Below are 23226 nucleotides of genomic sequence, written 5' to 3' on the forward strand. Positions count from 1 at the left end.
GCACCTCCTCGGGATGCTGCGCAATTTTCGAGTCAAACTTGTGGTAAACGCGCGAATTACTACGTCAAAGTGCTGTTATAAAATGGTAAAACTGTTATATTTTAATAACACATGAGCTTTTTGAAGCATCGATGTCCCGATCCAAGTCCATGATTCTCTCCACATTACCCGCAACCACACGCAATTTCGGAATGGCAATTTTTCTGTCGACTATCTAAGCTAATATTTTAGAATGTAAACAAACTAAATCGTTCGAAAAATGCAGTAGGAAAAATGAGTGTTTGATGAAATCAGGTTTGCCTGATCATCGCATATATCTTCAGGGCTTTTTAATCGCACAATTATTATCGGCAACGAGAGTGTTTTCATCATCATTCAATTATCATCATTCGGCTATTAAACCGATCGAACTGCTCATTATGAAGGGAACGATAGAGCAGGCTAGATATAACCGCCGCGCGAAGTGCAGGTCAATTAATTATTCCAGCGATAATTGCGAGCACTGAGACGCGTTAATGGAATAGGGTTCCAATGCAGAAACAAATGACTTCCTCTCTCTCTTTTCATTTGCATATGGAAGCATAAACGGTAGCGCTAAAAAATTGCATGATAAACATTAAGAACGATTTGCACAAAAATGCGTTCTCCTGAAAGTGTCGATCATCAAAAGTTTCATGACTCGTTGCGGAGCTACTGGATCAGAGTAGTGGAAGAAAGATACGAAGGGAAAGAATCGAGTCTGTGATAGTCGACAATCACGTGACATTCTACGCTGGTACGTGCATAAAATATCCATTGCTCCCTCTCCTTCATAGTGCCTACTCGACAACACACGCGTACCGTTGTTTCGTGCTATTTGGAGTAGACTCATCTCTATTCCTGTCTCCTTCTTTCCCAGATATTTCGCGCGTCGCATGGTAAAATCTGTGCAGTATCGGAGTGAAACTACTCCCCGAACGGAAGAGTGCAAAAGGCCGACTACATATTGCGTATAAACTACAGGGACTCGTACGGCTGAGCGGAGTGCTATCTCGCGGGAGAGAGAAAAGCTAGAGGAAAAAATAAAAATGTATAGTATCTTCGAAACGGCATAGAACAAGCGGTCGTTATCGTGAAACTTTCAGGCTCCGCGAAGCTCTTCCGCGCGACGAGTGCGAGAGTAAAGGTGCCAGCAGCCCCAAAATGATGTGTGCATGCACAAGATAGATTGCCCGAGCGAAACAAGCACATGCGCGAACGCCAACACTCGGGCGCACCAGGATGCTACGATGCGAGGCGGCGAGAAAGGAAACGATTGAAAAAAAACTTAATATTAAAAAAATGGGGGGAAAAAAGATTGAAACGCGAAGGGAACCCGCCGGTTTTTGTCGGACGTTATTTATGAACCTCCACGCGCATCCTCTCAGTTTTCTCTTTTTTGCTGTTTCAAGCTCAGCCTGTGTCCAGAGGGATCCGCAACCAGAGATGTGTTCTTGACTGTCGCTCCCTCTATCTATCGCGCGGTCCACGGAAGAATGAAAAAGTTGCCGAACCTGGTAGGGGATAATCACAGTGTAGGCAGGCGCACCGCATCTACCAACATCACCAACGGATTCCCTCTTTCTCATTCTTCCCCTTTCTCCTCCTCTTACACTCTCTCTGTCTCATCACCCTTTCGTAAATAGTTGCATCGAAATTAGAACGCCAGGGGTATTAAAACGTGTCTGGCGAATAAAGCGAAGCACAAAAGTGCCCAACGATCGACCAACTAAAGCGCACACATCTGCTCATCCACCAGACACACGTGTCTACGTGTACAGTATTACTCCGGAATTCACCCACTCCGCTCATTAGCCGCTATGAAATAATCATTCTTCGAGCAATTACCTTCGTTTAAGCCGCTATCCAGACACCACCGAGAATTAGTGACTTCTCCAAGAACGTGATCTGCAGACATACAAGAAAAAGTAAACTTGAAAAATCGCACTCGGTGCGAGGTACCAAAAATTCAGTCAATTCCATTAACCGAATTACTCCGATGATCGGTGTCATTATTAGTGTTTTACGATAAATTTTAAAACGCTGAACAGCATCTGAAACTCTTTCCGAGCTGCAGTAGTCTTTATCTCCGCTAAATTCTTCCGTTCATTCTTCTTCTGTTCATTTTTTGTTGGTATCATTGTGTAAGCACTTGAAAAATATTTTTAGAGGGTAGGCCACTCCGTCATTTAATACTACATTGAAAAATTTAAAAGTAAACGATACATACGGATTACTTGGTACGTGTTGAAATACTCAATAACGCGTGGTGATAAAATTCAACACGTAAAAAAAGTAGTCTCGACAACACTGCACAGGACCGGGACCCACGGAAGAATTTTCCTTTTTCATTTTTTATCTTGTACCGTTCATTGCAGAGCTTCATGATATACACGCATGAAAAATATTCGAAATAGAGATATTCTATATTTAAGCCCTTTCGAATGCAGCAAATAATTGCAAAAATAAAATAACGACTCCGATGTTATATCGACAAAACCACAAATCTTTTCTCCTCCCCGTTGCGCCTCTCCCTCTGCGCTCCGCTCCTCTCGATTCGTTCTTTCATCCTCACTATCGCCATTGAGTTTAACACGAAATTTTTTTATCGTTTATTCGGGATCGCGCTGCGGGAACGCGAAATCCTGCATTCTCGGAAGCTTATCGGTCCGGCAAATCCCGATGACCAAAGGAATACTCTCGTGTACATGCATGCGTGTAGTGTATTTCGGTATACGCGGCCGTACGCAGACAGGTCCTTTGCGCCAAAAGAGAAGTCCAACGGTGCGAGAAAGGAGAAAGGAGCGGGAGGTGGGACCATAAATCACGAAAGCACCCTCGACCAACATCACCAACATTCCCTCCAGCACCTCCCTCGCGTTTGTTTTGCAGAATTTCCAGACTCATTAAGACACATAGAGGAGGCAAAAGAGAAAGGGGGAAAGAAGCTCCAAGGGCCAGAGTAGGCCCGGATGCGGAGTCCTCTCGCGCGTATGATCCGTGACATTTTTATCCTTCCTTTCCCTTCACTCGTTCCGAATTCGAAATATCCAGCAGGGATTCAAGGGCTCGGGAATACTCGACGTGTGGAATCGGTCGAAAATACTTGATTATACAATTTCAAAGAGATATTTGCGTGAATGGTTACGAGAGCTTTCGAAATCTGTTTTAGAACGAAGCTCACAGCGGTGGAAGAGAAACAAAGTGAAAAGAGAGAAATAAATCTGTTTACATTTACTATGATGTGTGTGCATGGAGCTTGCAAATGTGGTTGTTCGACCAACCGGGAACGCATCTGGCGGATACGGAAAAGGGTTTTCCCCGTGAGGGCTGTTCGTTAATGTGCACTGAGTTTCTGGCCTCATCGGATTTCCGCAATGCCTATGTATTAAATATTTGCCTCTCCTCCTCGTTGCGTTTGCTCTTCAAGCGTTACATGCGTCATCAACGAAAGTTCATGGCACGAATTCATCCCATTCAACTTAACGGGTCCATAAACTCAGTCATGAAATATTCCATTATACAATATAATGAAACTATGTGCATGTGATTATGTTCGTATTTGATACTGAAATTCATGATATTATATTTCCTCTAAATAATCTCGCTCGAGTTAAATGTTCTCTCATTAAAATAGCGAAGATCATTTCCAAAAATTATCGAAAAAAAACCTCCCAAACAACACGAATTACAGCTTTATATTTTAGCCATATTTGGTTGCACGTAGCAAAAACAATTATTCATACACAAATCGACGTGCAAATAAGGACAAATGTATACTCCAAAAACAATTCGAATTAATTTCTGTATTATAGAAATTAGAGGCTTCCGAATCGATGCGGAGTAGCGTTTCAGCATGATCCACCTGGAAGCCTCATATTTGCTATATGCTAGCAGTAGCCGTGGAAGCCTCGGAATTTGAATTCTATATAATTAAGCTCATAATGGGTCGTGATAAGTTTTGAAACGTTACGAAGCCGCGTTGAAAAAAAAAAAATAAATAAAATAAAATAAATAATGGACAATGAGAATTGGTCAAATAAAATGAGACATTTCTGGACAGTAAGTGAAGAGAAGAGAACAAAATGTACAGAGCAAATTCGTACCTATGACCCGAAAGATGTGGGCAAGGCGACGGAGTTGCTAGCTGATACGCCCGGAGCAGAATTTCATGTACAGAGAAGCCACATAAGAGCGACAGCCGCTGGCAAGGAGAGTTACGGTTCGAAGCGAGGCAAGACGAAAGAAATAAGAAGAAGGAAGACGAAGAGGGAGAGAAGAGGAAAGAGAAGAGAGAATGAAAAGGAAGAGAGACAGATGGGGAGGAGAGAAAATGAATGGCGTGTAGTCTGGTCGTCTCGGGATAACTGAATGGTCCGTGTTACGGTGACTATGACCCGGGAACCCCCGGCAGCAAATTCCAGGTGCCTATTTCCAGAACGTCTGTGTCGTATGAATGCGAGCTCACTCTCGTTCACTCTTTGGCTAGGCACTTTTCTCTTATTCCCTACCGCGGGCGCGTTTATTTATTTTTGTCTGAAATTGCGCCAATTTCGACGCCTCCCTCCGCGCGGTTTTCTCGCGAAGATGACGACGGAGGGAGGCAGAAGACGAAGACAACAACGCGAGGAGACGATACATCGTAAGCGAGCGAGAAGGCATTGCCTCTATACATGCGAAATGCCCGTTCCCGAAAGCGATTCGTGCCACTCCCATCTAATAGAACCGACATGAGATCTTTTTTGATCTTTTCGGATGATTCTCCCAAGTTCCTCTCCTCCTGGCTGGCTCCCAATCCTCGAAATGTACCATACATTTTCCACAGGATCGGCAATAGTTTTCTGGCTGCTTTCGCGAGATCGGAAAATCAAATGATCGAATAAAGTGAAGATCGAATAAATACCAGGGGACTCAAGAAGCATGAAACTTGTACCGTGAGATCTGAAGAAAAAATCTTTTTCCGTCACTCTAACAGAACGGCCATGCCATTACGAGTTTGAAATGGTTTGCTCAGAGCGCTCAATGACAGAAACAAAGAGAAGGCAAGAACGAGAGCATGTCCCGAAGGAAACCTTGTCGTTTCGATGTTATCCAGGTGGGGCGAGAAATAAACGAGATTGCCAGGAGATGAAAACCTGTCCCGAGAGTCGCTGAAGCCAGCACCGTCATATTCTTTTTCCGCTATAATCCACGTTGTGCCGCACTCCGCTGTGGCACTGTTATGTTCTACGTGTGCGCGCATTCTCTTCTTTTTCCAGTTTCCGATGCCCTCGTAACGCAAGGATTCGATTCATTCTTCGGGAAAGTGGCAAACTCTCTTCATGACGGTTCCCAGTCACTGGCCTATATAAAACGGTTGATGCGCAAACATATCCAAGTACCCTACTACCCCAGCTTCCATGGGACACACTCTATCGCCGATACGAACTGCGTACTAACATCTGGAACGCTTCACTTGTTAGCCTACGCTCGTGAAACACACCCCAGACTTAACCACAAGGGTGATGAATCCTTCAACGTGCCCTGTCATTCTCTTTCATTTACCAAGTAAATAAACAAGTTCTTTTATAGACTAGTGAAAGGAAATCTCCGCACCGGGTGATGTTTTCCTTACTTCTGTGCATGCGCGTTGAGACACTCCTTCCAATACGGTTTAGTTGATGTTATTAAGTTTTGTGATACTATTGACCTGCGCCTGGGGGCAGTTCAATCAAAATGCTTTTTCCGTCCGCTTTTTTTTTTATTATTTTAAACGAATGAGCAACATACTACGAGCGAATTAAGAACAGCCATTTTATTTGAACGATGAGTTCTGAAATGATAAATTCCATCGCGACGTCTATATCCAGCGAGCAGAGTTACAGTTTCCGTCTTGTTGTCTTTCTCCCATTTTCGTTCGAGGTATCCGTTTTCTTCTTGCACTCCGAGAGATTCAGCTGCTGAATGATGGACGGAGGAGAGAGAACTATTTTTCTTGGATTTGTGCCAATCTCGACGGGGTGGTGTCTGCTCTCCGGGAACGAATAAACGAAGAAAGGTTGGATTCCGTAGATACGGGAGGAGAGGAAGGAACCGCGGCGATGAGGTGCTGCTTGTTAGGACGGCTGCGAAGGAGAAAGGGAGGCGGGTAAAAGCTTTCCTCGTGTCGTCCGTCGCGTATATACGTGCGGGACGCGCCCTGGTTGTCGTCACGCCGGCACACGCGTCGCTCGATACTGTCCTCGCGAATTCACTCCTAGCATCAGCGCCAGTTCTCACCAACTACATCTCTAGTTTCTACAGGTTAGTCACAGGCATTTCGCATTGTCCACACGTATGAATAGGAAACCAATTGATCCTTTCGGAGAATAATGGATGCTCAATTTGTCAGACGTCGATACTCCTCCATTGAACTATAATGCGGACGCTCTATCGTCCAAAGTAAAAATCACTGTATCCGCATGTGCATGGACAATGAATTTCACATTTCGTGTACGCGCGTACAAACAATTCGCATCAACCTTTCGTTAAACTTTTGGCAAACGACGCTGAAGTTTTCATTTGTACAATTTTAATTGACCAATTTTTCATTTCACGAAGCATCGGTGCGCAGCTTGAGAAACTACGAATTGCAAATTTGGCAGAGAATGAAATTGAAGAATTACTGGAATTATTGGAGGCTTTTTTTTAGACCATTTCGTTGGACTCCAACGTTGCAAACTTTAGCGTCATTTTCGCAACATTTCCGTCCCGAGTGAACCTACGCGCAATACATTTCAAGCGTCCGATCTAGCTCCCCCCTTTATCCTTCAACGTATACGTGTTCTCTGTGTATTCTCCGTTATGCGCTCATAAAGTCCTCGTAGTATCTAACGAAGGATGAGAAAGTACAAAGGGGCATTGAAAAAGGAAAGCGCTCGATTGAAGTCAAACGAACGGGTGTAAACGTAGCTCTGAAACGATCGTAGATTAAAGCACATTGGAGACGCAGAGAAACCGAAGCGCGCCCGCCCGGGCGCCATGTGATACACAGGATAAAGAAGACCGAGCCGGATATACAGTTGAGGGAGTCCACAGAAGAGAACAGAGCTTCGTTCTTTATACGTGTGCCACGGGGTGTGAGGAAAAGGGGCGCTCGTGGATACGTTGAGAGCTTGCAGGTGAAGTGGATGGATTGGAAGTTGGCTGAAAACTCGTTCGCCTGACGCGGCCTCGCGCTTTCACGACTCTCAGTCAGTTAATCGTGCAGGATGCAGTGTATTCTGGCTCGCTCCCTCTCTCTCTTTCTTTTTCTCCTGAACTTTTAGCCTGGCTCAGTACAAAGAGAAAAGCCTGTGAATATGCACGTCGAGCTTCTCTTTGCCAGTTGGCTATACAGCGTCGTCAGGACACAACTTCTATACACGCGATGTGACGTATATAACGCCAACGTGATCGAAATTTTTCAAACGAAAAGCATCCCGTGCGGCCGTGGACCTACTGCTATTTTCACTCATCTCGTGGTTTTTGAATATCACTGATTGTCGGAGCTTTGTGAAATTCAAGGTGTTATTTCGCCCGTGTTCGAGCCCTCTTTGTTAAGCCGGTTCCTCAAAGCTCCCTACTATTTTTCAATTTTGGTGCGATGACTATTAAATCGAACGTTCCCTACTCCGATTACCTTTGCTCACTTTGAATACGCTTTATTCAGATTGATCGACAGGTATATGCACACCGCCGCTGATAGCTCTTGACGTTCCATCAAAGTTTTTCATTCTCCCCGCCTTTTATAGTACAAAATGGATCACATGAAACATTCACACCGTATGCGTTTGAAAGAATTGTTTATTCATTGATTTCCTGACGACGTAGAAGGAAACACGCTTTCGTCAGGAAATTCCGGGCGCCATGTTTCTGAAATTAATTTATTGAACTTCCTCTCATCTATAAATCAAATAAGAGTTCCCCCCCCCCCCCCCCCGCCCCGCTCAACTGAATACCACCGTCATTCCGCATGTTCCTATCAGAAATTTGCACAAACAGGTTGTACTCAAGATTAAATACTCGCTGGGTAAATATCAAATGGATAAAACGATTAAAAAAATTATCCAACATAACGACGTGCTTATATTCACTTCCTGATGAGCTATTGCAGGAAGAATTTTGCCTGGACTTCAAACATGAACTCCGATGGTAAGCGCATCAGGTAAGGAAAGGTCAACGCGGCACTGGTGGGGATCCCGATTGGTCGAGAACGGTGGATATCGAAGCGGTGTATTGAGAAGCTTCGTCGAAGGGTTGCTGGCAAAGAGCCTCGAGCAACAGGATATTGAGTTCGGGTTGATCTAATTTAGGCCCTTTTGCCTGTAACCGAAAGATATATGCAGCTTGTACCAGCTTCCCGGGCTGTTCGTTTAAGCTGTCCGGCGAGCGTTGGAGTATTAATTCGCAGAAGCAAACTCTTGTATATTCGCCACCGGTGTGGTGCACTAGCCAGTGGCTTCCTAGCGCACTCGAGAGAACGATGGAGTTGCCGGGGCCGGCATCGGATTCTCGGTTGGGAAAACTAAATAATTCGTTTCGATGACATGGGGAGAGAGCGAGGGAAGGGAGTGACCATGGCCACGACAGAAAAGCCATATGCGTTGAATGAGGAACGTATACAAGCGGTTATAGCAGCCGAGCACACGTTGTAGGCCGGTCACCGCTACTTCGTGTTCCCCGGAGGATGCAAGATGGCAAACGTTGCGGAGAATCTTCCTTATCCGACGGAGCTATCTCTAATCCTGACTGAAGGTAGGGAGAAAGATATAGAGGGAAGTTGACCATGAGGTCGTGGCCAAGCGCAGTGAATCATTTTCTGTAGTGGTTCCTGTATACTAATACTCTTCACGGGGGAACCGATAATCACCAGTAGAGCCGCTTATTCCCCATCTCTGTCCCTCCGTTTTTCACTTCCATCTTCCTATTTTTTTTTTTTTTGTATACTCTCCCCCTTATACTTATTAAGGATGACTACTAGGTGCCAGAACGAATATTCACGGCCATATAACACCGGGATACTTGACGCGAAAGGTCAAGGACCTACGAGGATCGCGGTAAGATTTCTCGGCGTGATAAGCCTCAATCATCATCGTTCTTTCTATTATTCAATATATTTCGTACATTTATTCGCACACCCGGCGCTACTCGATTCGCAGAAAACTCACCGAATACATGATCGAGAGAACCAAAATATTTTCGCGGAAACGAAAAAAGCGTCTTTCGAGATCGACACGGAGATTAAAATCGTATAATGAATCGAGATTATGGGATCGTCCAAACAAAGAAATTCTTCGCGACGGAAAAAATCGAGGATAGCCAGCAATGCTCGCGCTCGTATATACGCGAGCCGGAGAAAAAGAGACAAGAATTGAAGATAAAAGGAGAGGAAAAAAATTGGAATCAAGGAAACATCCGTTACGACGACCTTATACTCTCTGCGGCTTTGGCCATGTCGTTCTTTTCTCTACACTCACTCTCATCTTCTCATACTTTTTTCTCGTCTCTCGCCTTCCCTCACGGGATCTCCCTTTCCAACTTCCAATCATCTCAATTATCCTCCCCTTTCGTGTTTCCGCTATCTTCTCTTCTCTCTTTTCCATCCTCTTTCTCTCTCGCTTTCGTCGTTTTCTTTGAGCTTCTTGGGATCATTTGAAAATAAAACGGATTCCCTAGTACAAGAGATAGGAAAGCTGGACCGTGTTTATGACCGCTTCTATCCGAAAATTGAGCCATTTCGATCCGGTGTAAAATGCGAAAACCCCTCTTGCATATATCTTGACAATGTCGATAATGCAGCCCCGTCGAACAATGAATCATAACCTACAATACTGTTACGTTGTGGGTGAAATAAATAGTCTAACTAGTTTTTACAAAGTATGGGGCGGTTTATTATATATAACAGAATACAACGTGATGTGTATTGCTTCAAGTTCGTATGTCTTCTGTCTCTTTTATCTTGTTTATTACAAAGAACGATCGTTGTCAGGGAATGTAAGATCTTCATTTTAGTAATAAGACAAATACTTGCACATGCAAGAGGAGGAGACCGTAACAATACTATGTTCATTTGAAAAAGTTCCCGAAATAATGGAATGCAATTTCAGACTTAACGACTGAAAAAATAATTGCTCCAGTAACTTCTATCCTCTTACGTTTACAATGCAATCTCCCATTTAGTTTCAGGTTCAGAAGAGAAAAAAAACACATTGAAGGTCCTTTGAAAAGTCATAGGAATCGAACCTGAATTTTATGGATATATTTGTATACCAAAGAAATATAGAATAACCCGTCCGTTTCAACAAGAAGTAGATTAATAATATTGACCGAGTTTCAATAGCATAAAAAAATGATAGCTTTCGAGTGCGTCTATTGTGCGGTGGATTCAAGAGGTAAAGGAAGAGAAAAATTGTCGCACGAGCGACAAGAGGATAAATTCTCCACCCTCTGTTCTTTCGAATATCCTCTCCAGAAAATACATTATATCGCTTATATATATTTATACATTTGTATGGATGATGATGATAATAATAATAAGGCTATTGTAGGATATTCTTACTCGGTGGAGAATGAACGATCGCGCAAGAGAGTCTTTTCAAGAATCTTGACCTTGTTATTAAAAAGGATAAAAAGAAAAATACATCTTGTATTATTTCAGCGAGTTTCCTTTTCTCGGACTCGGGAGCAGTTCCTCCTCGAATGCACGTCACCTACATACGTATAAGCATATATATTCATTGTACGGCAAGGCTAAAAGTCACAGTGTATCTTTTTCTTCTGGCTGGCACGTCGAGAGCTTTGTTTCACTTGAAGAGGGATAAAACGAGGCCACTCAGTTGGATAACTACCGCTAGGCTTTTCACGAGAGAAAGTAAAATGGAGCGAGATATTTGAAACAGCGAGGAAAGAAAAAAGTAGACGACGAGCAGACGTTTGAGTTTGCTATGATTGCAAAAAAAGGAAGCGCGTCAGATTTCCGCGTGTCCTTACGAAATATAATTCGCTAACATTGACCTTCGAAATCTGGAACTTGGATCTGCGCGCGCTCTCACTCTCGACGGTATATTCTCTTCGAAATCACTCTCACTTTTGTTCCTGTGAAAACTGAATAACGAGAAAGGAAACGTGCGAAAGAGATGCTGAGATCGTTGAGAAAAGTTCCCAGATAAAGCGAGTGTTAGAGGAGCTCCCACCCGTACTTCAGACATACACGCTACGAGGCTTTTATAACTCGTCTTCAAACGGCAAAACACCTGTCAGCCAAACCCCCGTGTATATGCTCCCGCAGTTTATTTTACGAGAGCTCAGCTATACTCACACTTTTCATTTCACACAAGCCTGGATGTGTGTTGAAAATGAATGTTTTCCGACTATTCGTGTTTTGTGGCAAAGTTTCACGATAAACTGAAAGAAAAGAGGGAAAGGATGCGGTTTAGCGAGAAACAAAGTACTCACGAGCCAGATCGGAACATCTTGTATTTGGGCAATCAAAGCGTCAAAAGACGTCCGGTTCTCCTGTTCGTTCGTTTTCGCTCAAGTAAACACTCCAGAGAATGAGAGTGCAGGGGGGTAAGAGAGTAAAAGAGGAAAGTGTCTAATGTTATCACGAACACACCTGTTACTCCCTCACTCTCATCATCCACACGAGCAGGCCACAAGTTTCGTTAAGTAGGGCAAAAAAGAGGCGATCGCATGTTGAGTTATATTAAAGAAATAGCGGACCCAAGGTCCGTTGAGTTTTGGTAATTTTCACAAAAATGAATACACGCGGTAAAACTTGGGGAAATCATAATAAAAAAATGAAAAATGAAAAGAAAAAAAATCCTTTTTTATTATTATTATTATCCGGTGTTTTTATTTGACGGTGAACGAAGTAAATAATTTCTCGGCACGACAAACACAAAGTTTTGTCGGACCAGTGAACTTATTTCCATCAGGCATGAAATAAGAGCCATTTTCTTCTCGCGTTGATTGTTATTATTAGGGAGCAACGTTTGCGCGATGTTGAAACGTTTTACGAGACAGAACAAACGAGTTAACGCTGTTGCGCACGATTCGGATATCCTCTGGAAATTCTCCGGAGAACGATGTTCTCGCTGTACTCTCCATTACGAGCTACTTCGTGCTCCTTCTTAATTACTAATCACTGATTACCCTGGTTCTCGCCGGGTCTGCTCGAAGCTCCGAGTGTTCTAATGTGTGGCTGGGGTCGGCCTCCGAGAGAGGTAGGCGGTAGGAAGAACCAAGAATATCTTCTCGGTGATGGTACGAGGTACGAGAATTTCGGGCGATGGAGGCGGAAGCGAGGGGGGGGGGGGGGGGGGGGGGGGAAAGGTGAGTAGATTGATGACAGAGAAAGGGTGCGCAGCCTTGGATTCGTATCGTGGGATGACCGCAAGTGAAACTTGAAGGGGATCAAATTAGAGCTGCTACGAGCGAGTATTTTCTTTGTCTCGCTTTAATTTCTCCAGCGTGGTATCTTCCTCGCCACTCGTCCAAACTTTTCTTATCTTTTCTCTTGCCTTCCCTCCTCCCCCCTCTTCTAACTCCACTAATGAACACCGAAAGAGAAAAGTAGTGCTTTTCCGAGAGCGTGTTTCACTTAACATATTAAGAGGCCGCAAGCAGCGGGAACGCGAAGGGAAGAATTATCGACAATGAAGAAAATGAAGGAAGAAACAAGAGGGTGCCCAGCGGGCGGGCGAGACAAGACTTTTCGCCATGTACTATACCGGCAGCGTTTTTTTTTATCTCCGTTCTCCTCCAGCTAGAGCTCACGATGCGCAAACAAGTGCTGAGAGATTGATGGCCCGAGAGCTCGCTCAAATTTTAATGCCACGTGGCAGCAATGGGAGATAATGGAAGCCCGATAACCGGATGTCGACGCGATAGAGCAAAAAAGAGAAGAAAAGGTAGTACAGCGGAAAACAGGTGAAAAGTACTTGGACGATGATAGACCGCGATGACGGAAAAGCTAACAATGCGTCATCCCAGGATGTACGTGTATGTACCTGCATAACAAAGCATCGAGACTCGAGAAATTATGATGATCGATAATGCTGATATAATTGATCGTTCGTCATTCCCCGCTAAGGCCAAAGTTAGAGGATAAAATTAAGGCACATATAAGAAAAAGAGAAAAATAACCGTCCGTTAATCAATGAGATATCGCGTGAGCGCCCTCTCGCTATTTCCCAAGAAGAATTAATGGATGAATGATCCGGCTCTCACATGCGGTTCGGTGTCTCGATGCGACAGAGCACCGCGGCGGCAACATGACTGTGTTGGTTTCCTTCTACCTTGTGCGTTTTTTCTCTCCTTTCTCTCTCTCTCTCTCTTTCTCTCTTTGGGAGATCCGAGCGAGCCGTAAGCAGGGATGATTTATAGCTGAGTGCTCGCTACATAAGCGAAGCATGCCCGGATTCGCGCAGGGTCTCACTCTCTCTCTATCCCGTAGGCAAAATCTTATCTTCTCTCTCTCTCTCTCTCTCTTCTTCTCTATTACGGTTTACCCTTGCCCCGAGCCACTACTTTATCCCTTTTTCTTGGTCTTTCCTCCGATGCAGCCACGACGTTAGCAACACACAAATACACACACCATAGTCGCGTTCATGCCAAGACGCATGCTATCACCTTCTCGAGATACACAGTGTGTATACGTATAAATTCACATACGTACAAACGTACACGTGAGCAGCTCGCCTGCTTGCCCCTGACGATCCTCATCCTCTTCCTCTCTCCTGGCAGCAGACGATTCTCTCGCGCATTGTTTCAGACTAGGTAAGCCCACGCTCGGTTCTTAAAGGCCGGAACCCAAAGCTCCCTTCGCGTTTTGATACACTGCCTCGGACATGTTCGGAGGTCAAGAGGTGTGTTACGGCGGAGAGAACCTTTCGTAGGTGGATAGATACGGTTAAGCTGAGATTTTCGGCTGTATACTTATATCTGGCATATTCCATACGTAACTTACGTGTATGTGTGCCGTTCGTGCACAGAGGCCTCTGTTGAGAATTCCCTAGAAGGGTTCGGGGCATAATAACAAGCACGAACGGTTTAGTACATTGTTGCTGGTTTGAGGAGGGTATCATAAACGATGTAGCTTAGCGAGAGAGGCTTCCGTATTGTGAGTTTCTACACATAATCATACATTTGCTTCACCTTTCTCACGTTACATAAAACAATTAGTTACATATACCGTAACTCGAATATATCCAGGACTGTGTGCTGTCATTCGGCTTTTTCCACACTTTCTACTATCAATTCACGTGGATAAACAACTCGGGTGTATACGGAATTGTTTTCTCTCGCAACTTGGGTGTTCATTCGTTAGCCGGTGTAACATAAGTGCACTTTCGCACCTTTAGCGCATGTATACGCGCGTCGGGTCACAGGCTTTCTCGACGAGAAGAAACGAAAGTTGCACCGTAAGTTATTGCGGCTTGAACCTCGGACCAATGGCGCATCATCAGCGCGCTGAGAATACCTGCCCCGCGCGTGTTAAATCTTACGAGAAAGAAAAACAAGAGGATCTTTTCTGCCTCGTAAAAACTGCGTTACTCTACACGTGAAGTTAATTATTCTTCGATGTGAGATGCACTTTTCTCTCCCTCTCTCTCTCTCCTTCTTTCCCTGATGCTTATACTCTGTGCTATTATTAAAGTAACTATACGTGGGAATCGATGCGAAGCGGCTATGATCCCGGGGACAAGATCGTTATCTTAAGCCACACGTTGACCCAGGAAACTTTGTCCCCCGAGAAGCGTCGAGCATTTAACTTTTCTGGAGCCCGCGCTTTCCAGCAGCGGCCAACTACACGGACGGAAGCACACATACGGGGACCCATGCGTACACACACGTGAGCCCGCTTTTAACACACATTCCCTACGAGCTATCGGGAGACTCTCAGACTCCGCGGTCGCTCGAGCAACATTCTCCAAGGTACTAATGCCGAGGACGTTTATATATATATACGAAGGCGGGTAAGTTGCACGGGTAAAATACCAGGAGCAGATAAGACGGAGCAGGACAGAGAGAGTGGAAGAGGACATCATAGAAGACGCGCGTAAACGGCACCTTCGGGTTCATCTTCTCGGTCTTGCTCAAGACTTCCTTCAACAACGATGAACATTCTAATTGCGCAACACACCACACAACGATCGCAAGGGAATGAAAAGACGGTGGAAAGCGAGCTTGACGTTGTGTCTTGCTATTCCCAATGTCGATACTCCTATCCATCTTTTCTCTTCTCCTATATAAGGGGCTCCGCCATTTTGTATATGTGTATATAATCTACACATGGATCAAGTATCGGACGAACACGGAAAGAGCCGCTCCACGCGTGGAATCAAAATGATTGCCTATCGACGTACCAGCTGCCTCGCGTAAGTGCCTCGTCCTACACTCGGCTTCATCAGAGATAGGATATTCTCAAGGAACGAGGATATCTTTGTTGCTGATATTTACTTTAACCCTCTCTCTCTCTCTTTCTTTATTAATTTTGTTTTTATCTTCTCTGGTCGTAGCCAATCGCTATCGGAAAACGTGAGCAAATGCCAAGAACGTAAAACTGCTACGCAAAAGTTTGCACAGCGATACACCATTTTTTATGGACTCGCGAGCCAAAGCGGGAAAAGCAGCGGTTGTTTCTTCTCTTTTATATTCCTTGCCGCGTACATGCACGTTGCGCCACACTCTCTGACGAATGAGCTCTTTTTTGCTCGTTCTTAGTACTCCCGTTCGCGGAGACACAAATATTCAACGAGTTGCGCCGGAATTCAAGAAAGATTGCAATTGCTTCTTGTATACTGCTTTTAATGGCCAGACAAGATATTCGGAGAAAACTGCTCGGTTCTGGCTCAGAAACGATATCTTCGCGGAGAAATTTGTTTCGAGGTCATACAGGGAGGGCTACGGGCTTAGTGAGAGAGAAAGAAAAAGATTCCAAGTTTGTAATCGCTTTTCGAAGTTGCTCGATGCGCTTCCCCCTGCGTATGCCTCTTGATCCATGCGCGCGGGGCTATAAACATGAACGTGCGGCATTATTCCATCTCTCTCTCTCTCTCGCTCTTTGAATGTGCTCAATATACACATGGTTTTTCTAATGTTCGAACTTTTATTCGAAAAGCCAATGAAAAAATGTGTGTAATTTTGCATATCAACGAGTTTTGTGCGTTCAAACAGAAACAAAATATTCGATAAGGAAAGTTCATTACAAAAAAAAAACAGAAAACGTGTTTGTTAAACACGGAGATAGATTCGAATTGTCATTTATCTTGATTGGTGAAGACTATTTATGGTTCTTTCATCTGAAAATATTTAAATTCAAAAGTTGATTGTATATTAAGAGTAAAACAAGTGCATTCGAATTATAAATCTAGCGAGCTCTCACAAAATCGGCAAATAAACTCCAACTCGTAATAATCGTGGTTTGATCTTTTGCATGGGTATATCGCTAACTAATAACTGACAATGAGTAATTGAATCAAGCACGATTACCTTATATGTGATCAAACTTAATAAGTGAAATTATAAACCGATAATATTCACATTGGATGACAAACGTCGACTATATAATCAATCGAATATTTAGATATTTTGAACAGTATTCCATGTTTATCGTCACGGTTTTGTTTTCTTACAACACATATCCATAGTGTCTTTGGAGGTCGTGTTCAGCCGTTTTTTTGCGTGATTATTCGGATTAGCCTAAAATCAATAGCAGCATCGTAAGACGATGGACTAGTGGTGGAAAATCCTCTGAACAAATATCCGGAGTTTCGTGACCTAAGCTTGTTTGCGTGAGGCCCACACGACGAAGGAAGAACAAAAATTCCTTGAAGATGCGGAGTATTGTGTACACAGGCGATAGAAAAACGTGGACAAAAAGATGGCTGCGAACTATTTGAGGTTTTATTATTTTCTAGGTAATCGCAGATAAGAGTTATCTCTTGAGCTTGTCGAAAAATCGAAATTTCTCCGTGGCAGAATAAGAGAAAAAAAATGATTTACGAGCTCTTCGGTTTGCTTTTTCATTCTTCCTGCTGGTTATGGCGAAACAGAAATTCCGCTGTTCTACACACGCATGTGTACATATATAAATAGTTATGCTGGCTGGTAAAAATATTTCGAGGTCCCATTTTATTCGGTCACCTCCGTAAAACCAATCACAGAGGACACATATACCGAGTACGCTTTTACCACCGCCGTGAATGACTCTCTCGTTACGAAGAGACCGAAACTGACGGTTGAATTTGCGGCTGCAGCCGAGAGTGGAGCATCGGCCACTTTATTTTCTCGCTTTTCATTATATTTCTTCTCAATCGATTTGCGGTCGACGATCTATTTGTTAAGAGAGAATACGAGGGACAAAAACGATGTATAAAATCAGTTTTATATTGGGAGTGCTCCAGGTTTGCACAGCAGATATTTTCAACCGCGCGCTTGTTTTTTGCAGATTGAGTCCGAGCAGAGAAAAATCGCTGAATCGTACATATTCGAATTCGCCAAAAGATGAAAATTATCGATCAAAAACGTTTTCGGTATTGAAAACGATAAATTATCGATAATATATATATTGATTTGCATATGGAAGCATGAAATGATTTAATTTCCTAAATTTATGAATTAGTATTTTCAATGTGAAAATAATTCTTCATAACCTTTGATAAAAAAGGAATCATTTTTCACAATAAAAAAAAAAAAAATGAAAATCTTTACTGAAAAATCGTTTTCTGAGCATCGAGATGGATGGCCAAAAACGAATTCGATATCTGCGTAGAGGTTGCGGTTGTCAGATTGCTCGGATACACATATATATTCATCAAACCACCCCGTAAGAGTTATCGGCGTCTTTGCAAGTGCAGCATTCCTCTCTCGAGTCCTTACCACGGATGTAACGAGAGAGAGAGAGAGAGAGAGAGAGAGAGAGAGAGAGAGAGAGAGAGAGAGAGAGAGAGAGAGAGAGAGAGAGAGAGAGAGAGAGAGAGAGAGCGAGGAAGAGCTACAGCCTCAGTTGTTCCATTTCTTATCTCTCGTGCGCCTTGCTTGCCCGAGAAGTCTCGGCATAGCTATTTCCGCCACTTCGTTCATAAAATGCTAATTTCTCGCCCGTAAGGCAGTTTCATTGAAAACTCTTGACACAAGAAGCAAACAGAGAGAGAGAGAGAGAGAGAGAAAGAGAGAAGGGAAAAAGGGGTTGGTGGGAAGGGGGGGGGGGGGCGACACGAGAGAAGGTGCACACGCCATAGAGCGTCAAACGAACGCTCGACCTCGAAAGCTATATGGGGTTGTGCTTTGTGCTATCATAATGAACATATATTTCTATATATATACATTTTATATATCAAGAATGTATGACGCTGATGTTTGCAACGTTGGAGCCCAACGAAATGATCGAAAAAAAAGTCCAATAATTCCAGTAATTCTCCAATTTGGTCCCCTGCTGAATTTGCAATTGGTACACCAATGATTTCGTGAAATAAAAGATGAGTGAATTACAAATGTTTTTTTCGTTAAATTCGTTGGACTGCAAGACGTTGCAAACTTCAGCGTCGTAAGAATGTTGCGAAGAAATCCATTGTGCTTTTTTTGCCTCTAGAGTTTTTCGAAGAACTTTGAATATAAAAAATTTGCTGTATCGAAATGTTGGGGAAGGAAAATTGGATTGAATCCCTGATTGCTGAATAATGCACGACGTCGAATTGAAGTTTCAGAGTAACCAATCGATTCTTAATTTTTCCCTTGAACCGTTGAACGGCATGAAAACTCTGCCGCGTCTCCGGATACAAAAAAACAAAAGTAATTTACCTACTTGAGAATCGAATGGAACCCGCCGAGTATTTTGTGATAGCAATTATTCGTCGAGTTGATAATGTTTTCATGGAAAACACAATCGTTGAACATAATTTACTGTTTCTCTTTAACGAAAGGTTGTTCGCTTCATCCGTTCATTCGTGCCCTCCCGCGTTGATTAGCGCTGGGGCGTGCATCGAGCTTTTTATATTCATTCCCAATAGATCATTATAGCATTATGAATTGCAAATCTTTCAAGTGCCTACCAGAAAGAGGAGCGCGCGTTTTCTTTTGTTGCACTCTCACAACTCGAGGACTCTCCTCTCCTTGTAGAAGCTTGGTCGCGAAATCGTGAGAGAAGAACGGAGATGATCGAGGATCATACTGAGAGAGAAAAAAAAAGAAAGGAGGGGGCAGAGAGGGAAAGAAAAAGGAGAAGCTGAGAAGAATCAATCGAGGACGAACACAAAGGACGCCCTGTATTATAAACCCTCGAACTCCATGAGAAACGAGCGAGGAGTTGGTGTTTTCTTGTTCTCGAGACTTTTACGAGGCAACCTCGACGTTACTGGAGAACCAACCATTGCCACTCTTTTTCTCTATTTTTACTTCTTTCTCTCTTGCTCATTCTTACTGAAAACACGATTCTCGAAGATCGATAATAACACAGAAATAGTAGTATATAATAATGTATATGTACAACACAACGGCCGAGCAGAAACAACGATCCTATTGTTCAATTAATATCAAGAATTCTCTCGCTTCTTGTCTCCCTTGCTCTCGCGCCCTCTTACGAGCCATGGAATTTACTGCGGGTATATAATACGCATAACTCGTCTCAAATACCACTTTTCTTCTTCCCCTTTGAGAATGACTGTATTTCAAGTGTTTCACTGGAAAAAAAAACTTGAAAAATTTCTCAAATGATAATATATGAAAGGATAATAAAAGAGCGCAGACGTAAATGCTGAGCTTTGAAATTTGTCAATAATTATATTGTTCATGGGCACAGAGAAGGGAAGAGCGCGGTCTCCATCTGCATGGAAAAAGCAGAGTTTTTTCGTTCCAGAAATATAAATGAGCGATTTCAATTTTTTTTCTTTGACGTGCCCTTCGTACCGTTTCGTCATATTTCCATGGAATGAATAATTCTTAAAAATTTTTCGACTTCGGTTACTTTTTGTTTCGATGTGTGTATTTACTGAATTTTTAACCGCCTCAAGCAGCTATACGTTTGGCATCATTAATAATTATTTTCTCCATCGAGCGGTAAAGAAAGCTCGAAATTTATCATTTCCGTTATTATTTTTGACCGTTTATCGTTTTTCATATTTAAGCCCGACCATTGTTACATAACGAGCCAAGATTGTTTGGCCGGAGGGACAAGAGGACCCGAAAACCTCGTGCTTTATTGTTTCATTAATTTTCAATTTATACGAGACCATCTTCCGATCGTTGGCAGCTCTGGACCACGATAAATATTTAAAATCCTCGTCTGAGTGTGTCCATGTGTACGCGTTATTTACGTTTGGCAAAGGGTATTACGTCGGCATAGAAAACAGAGGATAGATGAAGGAGGGAAGGGGCAAATGTATAAGAATCGAGCCTGCAGCAGCGTGCACCAAACAACAGGCTGAAAAGGAATGAATCGATGACGAAGACAAAGGATCCCCTTAGGACCTGCCCGGACTTCTCTTTCATGCAACTTTACGAGCTCTGCCATGCACGATGTTTTCTCTCTCTCTCTCTCTCTCCTCTTTTCTTGCTTCAACTCGTTGCATGAAATCATGGGCTCGTTTCCCGCTCGCTAGTGAAGTCATAAAGAGCCTACACAATTAACAACGACGTTTAGCCGCGCCAGAGCACAGCGCGGTACATACTGAAAAGGCCTTCTTCTCGTATTGCGGCAGTGTTGGGAGAATCGAAAAGGCTGTGCACAAGAGCGCACGCTATAAACCGGAGATAAACACTCAAAATCGAGGGTGAATTAGAACGAATTCGAATTCCGATTTTCTATAAAAAAAAATGTGATTACTTGTCGGGAGGAAAATGAACGGATGGAAAAAGTTGTAGAAAGTTGTATGAAAAGAGCAAGTAGAACAATCCTGCGAATCGATCATCCGTCATCGGATTCGTAAATCGTCTTTACCATATTCTGTAACTACATTCTATCAAAAAATAACGAAATTTTTCTCCTTCGTTTTGTCGAATGTTTCTACGCCATCCCTAAATTCCCTACGTGCCCAAGAGACCGAAGTTACAATTTTTACACCCCCTATCGGTCGGAGAGAAACGAATGAAAAAAAAAAATTACTTCATGGCAATGCTGAAGATCTCCAAATTATTCGAGAATGAAGGCAGGGCGAGTCCCCCATTAATAAAATCAAATTCTCTGGAGAGAGAGAGAGTAAAAGATTGTGGAGCGACGAGAGCACCGGGGGTTGAAAAAGCGGGAGAACTTGACGAGACTCGCTTCGGATTTGGAAGCGAGGAATTGAACGCTCTTTCCTCGTCTCGGCGTACACGCTCTCGCTCTTAGGCACGAAACGATATCGTGCGAGAAGCAATTAAACAACAACAGTCGGAGAGGATCGATCTGGAGACGAAAACTAATTGTAAGTCTAGTGTTCCGCACTCGTGAATATTGACGGGATGCGAGTCCTTTAAACGACGCGTGCTTTCGACTCGCATATGGCGTAAAGCGCCGAGTTTCTTCTCGAGCATCCATTTTTATGACTGTAACAATGGCCGCACAAGTTTCTCTAATTTGCATAATTAGTGAGCTAGCTGGAAAAATTATAATTCACATCGCTGCAATCCTTCTTTGCTCCGACCGTACTTTCTTTTTTCGAAAAGAAACAACGCTGCGACATTTCGATGCTTTTATTTCGAAAATTCAAACATAAAATACGCGAATGTATTTGTCGATGCTTTTTCATCGAACTTGCTGTGCTCCAAGAAGCAAAACCTCGTTTTTACGAGGTTTTACGAAGAAAAAAAACGTCGCTCCTTGAATATTCACGGTAATTGGAATTTATTTTTGTAGCCACTTACGTTCTGAGAGCTTCCGATCGAATGTATTTCTGCGTCAATCTTCCTGCTCTCTATTCTCGCATCGAGTCATCCCCAATCCATTCGAAGTGGAATCCTCCCCCTCGGGAATGTGTACTAAAGTCGCGTGGCTTTTGTCGGCAGCACACAGCTCGGAAGAGACACGCGATAGTCAATCAAAGATATGGGATTAATAGATCGAAAGAGAAAAGGAGGCAAAAGGATAAAAGAGAAAGACGCAGGGACACACGGCGATTGTAATTTCCGCAAAATTATTGCCACGAGAATGATGGCGCCGTTCTTATCGTCGTTTCAGCTATGCGAGTCAAAAGACCATCGGCATCAGTGATGTTACGAGGGATACATATTCCTATTCATCGAATCCCTCTGATCGCGCCTCGGCCCGGCTTCGGTGAGCGAGAGTTTCAATATCCGGGCCATTATATCCGCGCGTGCACGGAGTACTTTTGATGGCGCAAAAACTCCACTTTTTATTAATCCAAATTGCCTAGTTCATTTCCAGAAGTAGCAAATTGAACACACGAGACAAATGCAGGGGGGGGAGGGAAAAAAAGGAAACGGAATAAGAAGGAAAAAGCACATTGAGAATTTTTTGTCTTCACACGAGTGAGACACTTCAAAAAGCTTCAAGACAGATTTTTTTTTTTGTTAGACAGCGGAAAATATTTTTACGCAACTTTGCAAACTCCAAAATATTTTTCAACCGGGCCAAACGTATTTCATGTAATATTTGACAAAGTTGGTCGTTCGTGATCCGATCTTCAAAAAATGTCACATGCGCTGAGCATCGAAATAAATGAATAACTTCAATTTTAAACATCTCTCCAACCCTACGATATTTATAATCGGATGTATATTCGACTGCGTCCTTCCAAAGCAACATTTTTTAAAATCGTCGCTTCAATTTAATATTAAATTTATAATATTGAATGAAATCGAATGGAACTGAAGATCTCGGTGGTTAAAATTGAAAAAATAAAGTGTCGCCCTGAGAATGACGCACCCTAATATATCTGTGTATAGATTATAACAATCTGATACATTTTGATACGTGTGAATCGTCATTGAATTTAATTTAAGCGATGAAGCTTCCGGGCTCATCCCTCGCTCCATTCCTATCGTAATTTATTTCTTCCCGCGGTACGAAGTTGGATCCTCTGTCTGCTTTTTTCCTCTCCCTTTTCTCACCCTGTATGCTTAAGCAGGGCTATGTTATGGGGCTATATCGAGAAATCTTGAGGAAAGTGTGCGTTTGAAACTCGATCATACTTTATCTACGCTCGAATCCATCGATCGATTACCGAGGAGCGTTTTCTCGTAAAATCTGCTACCAGTCTTCACCCTCGT

General features: G+C 43.1%; 1 protein-coding gene across 4 annotated transcripts in view; it reads right to left on the reverse strand.

Moving 5' to 3' along the window:
- The window catches only part of LOC122411342 (uncharacterized), a 181254-nt gene that overhangs the window by 57591 nt on the left and 100437 nt on the right, over positions 1-23226 (reverse strand). For 3 of the 4 annotated variants that reach the window (XM_043420101.1, XM_043420089.1, XM_043420095.1), the window contains one exon: positions 1867-1926. The exons of the other annotated variant lie outside the window; for it this stretch is intronic. The gene's annotated coding sequence lies outside the window, so the exon portion shown is untranslated. The remainder of the gene's footprint in view (positions 1-1866; positions 1927-23226) is intronic. 4 annotated transcript variants of the gene reach the window in all.

Source organism: Venturia canescens, chromosome 1 (genome assembly GCF_019457755.1).
Source record: "Venturia canescens isolate UGA chromosome 1, ASM1945775v1, whole genome shotgun sequence".
NCBI classification, from domain to species: Eukaryota; Metazoa; Arthropoda; class Insecta; order Hymenoptera; family Ichneumonidae; genus Venturia; species Venturia canescens.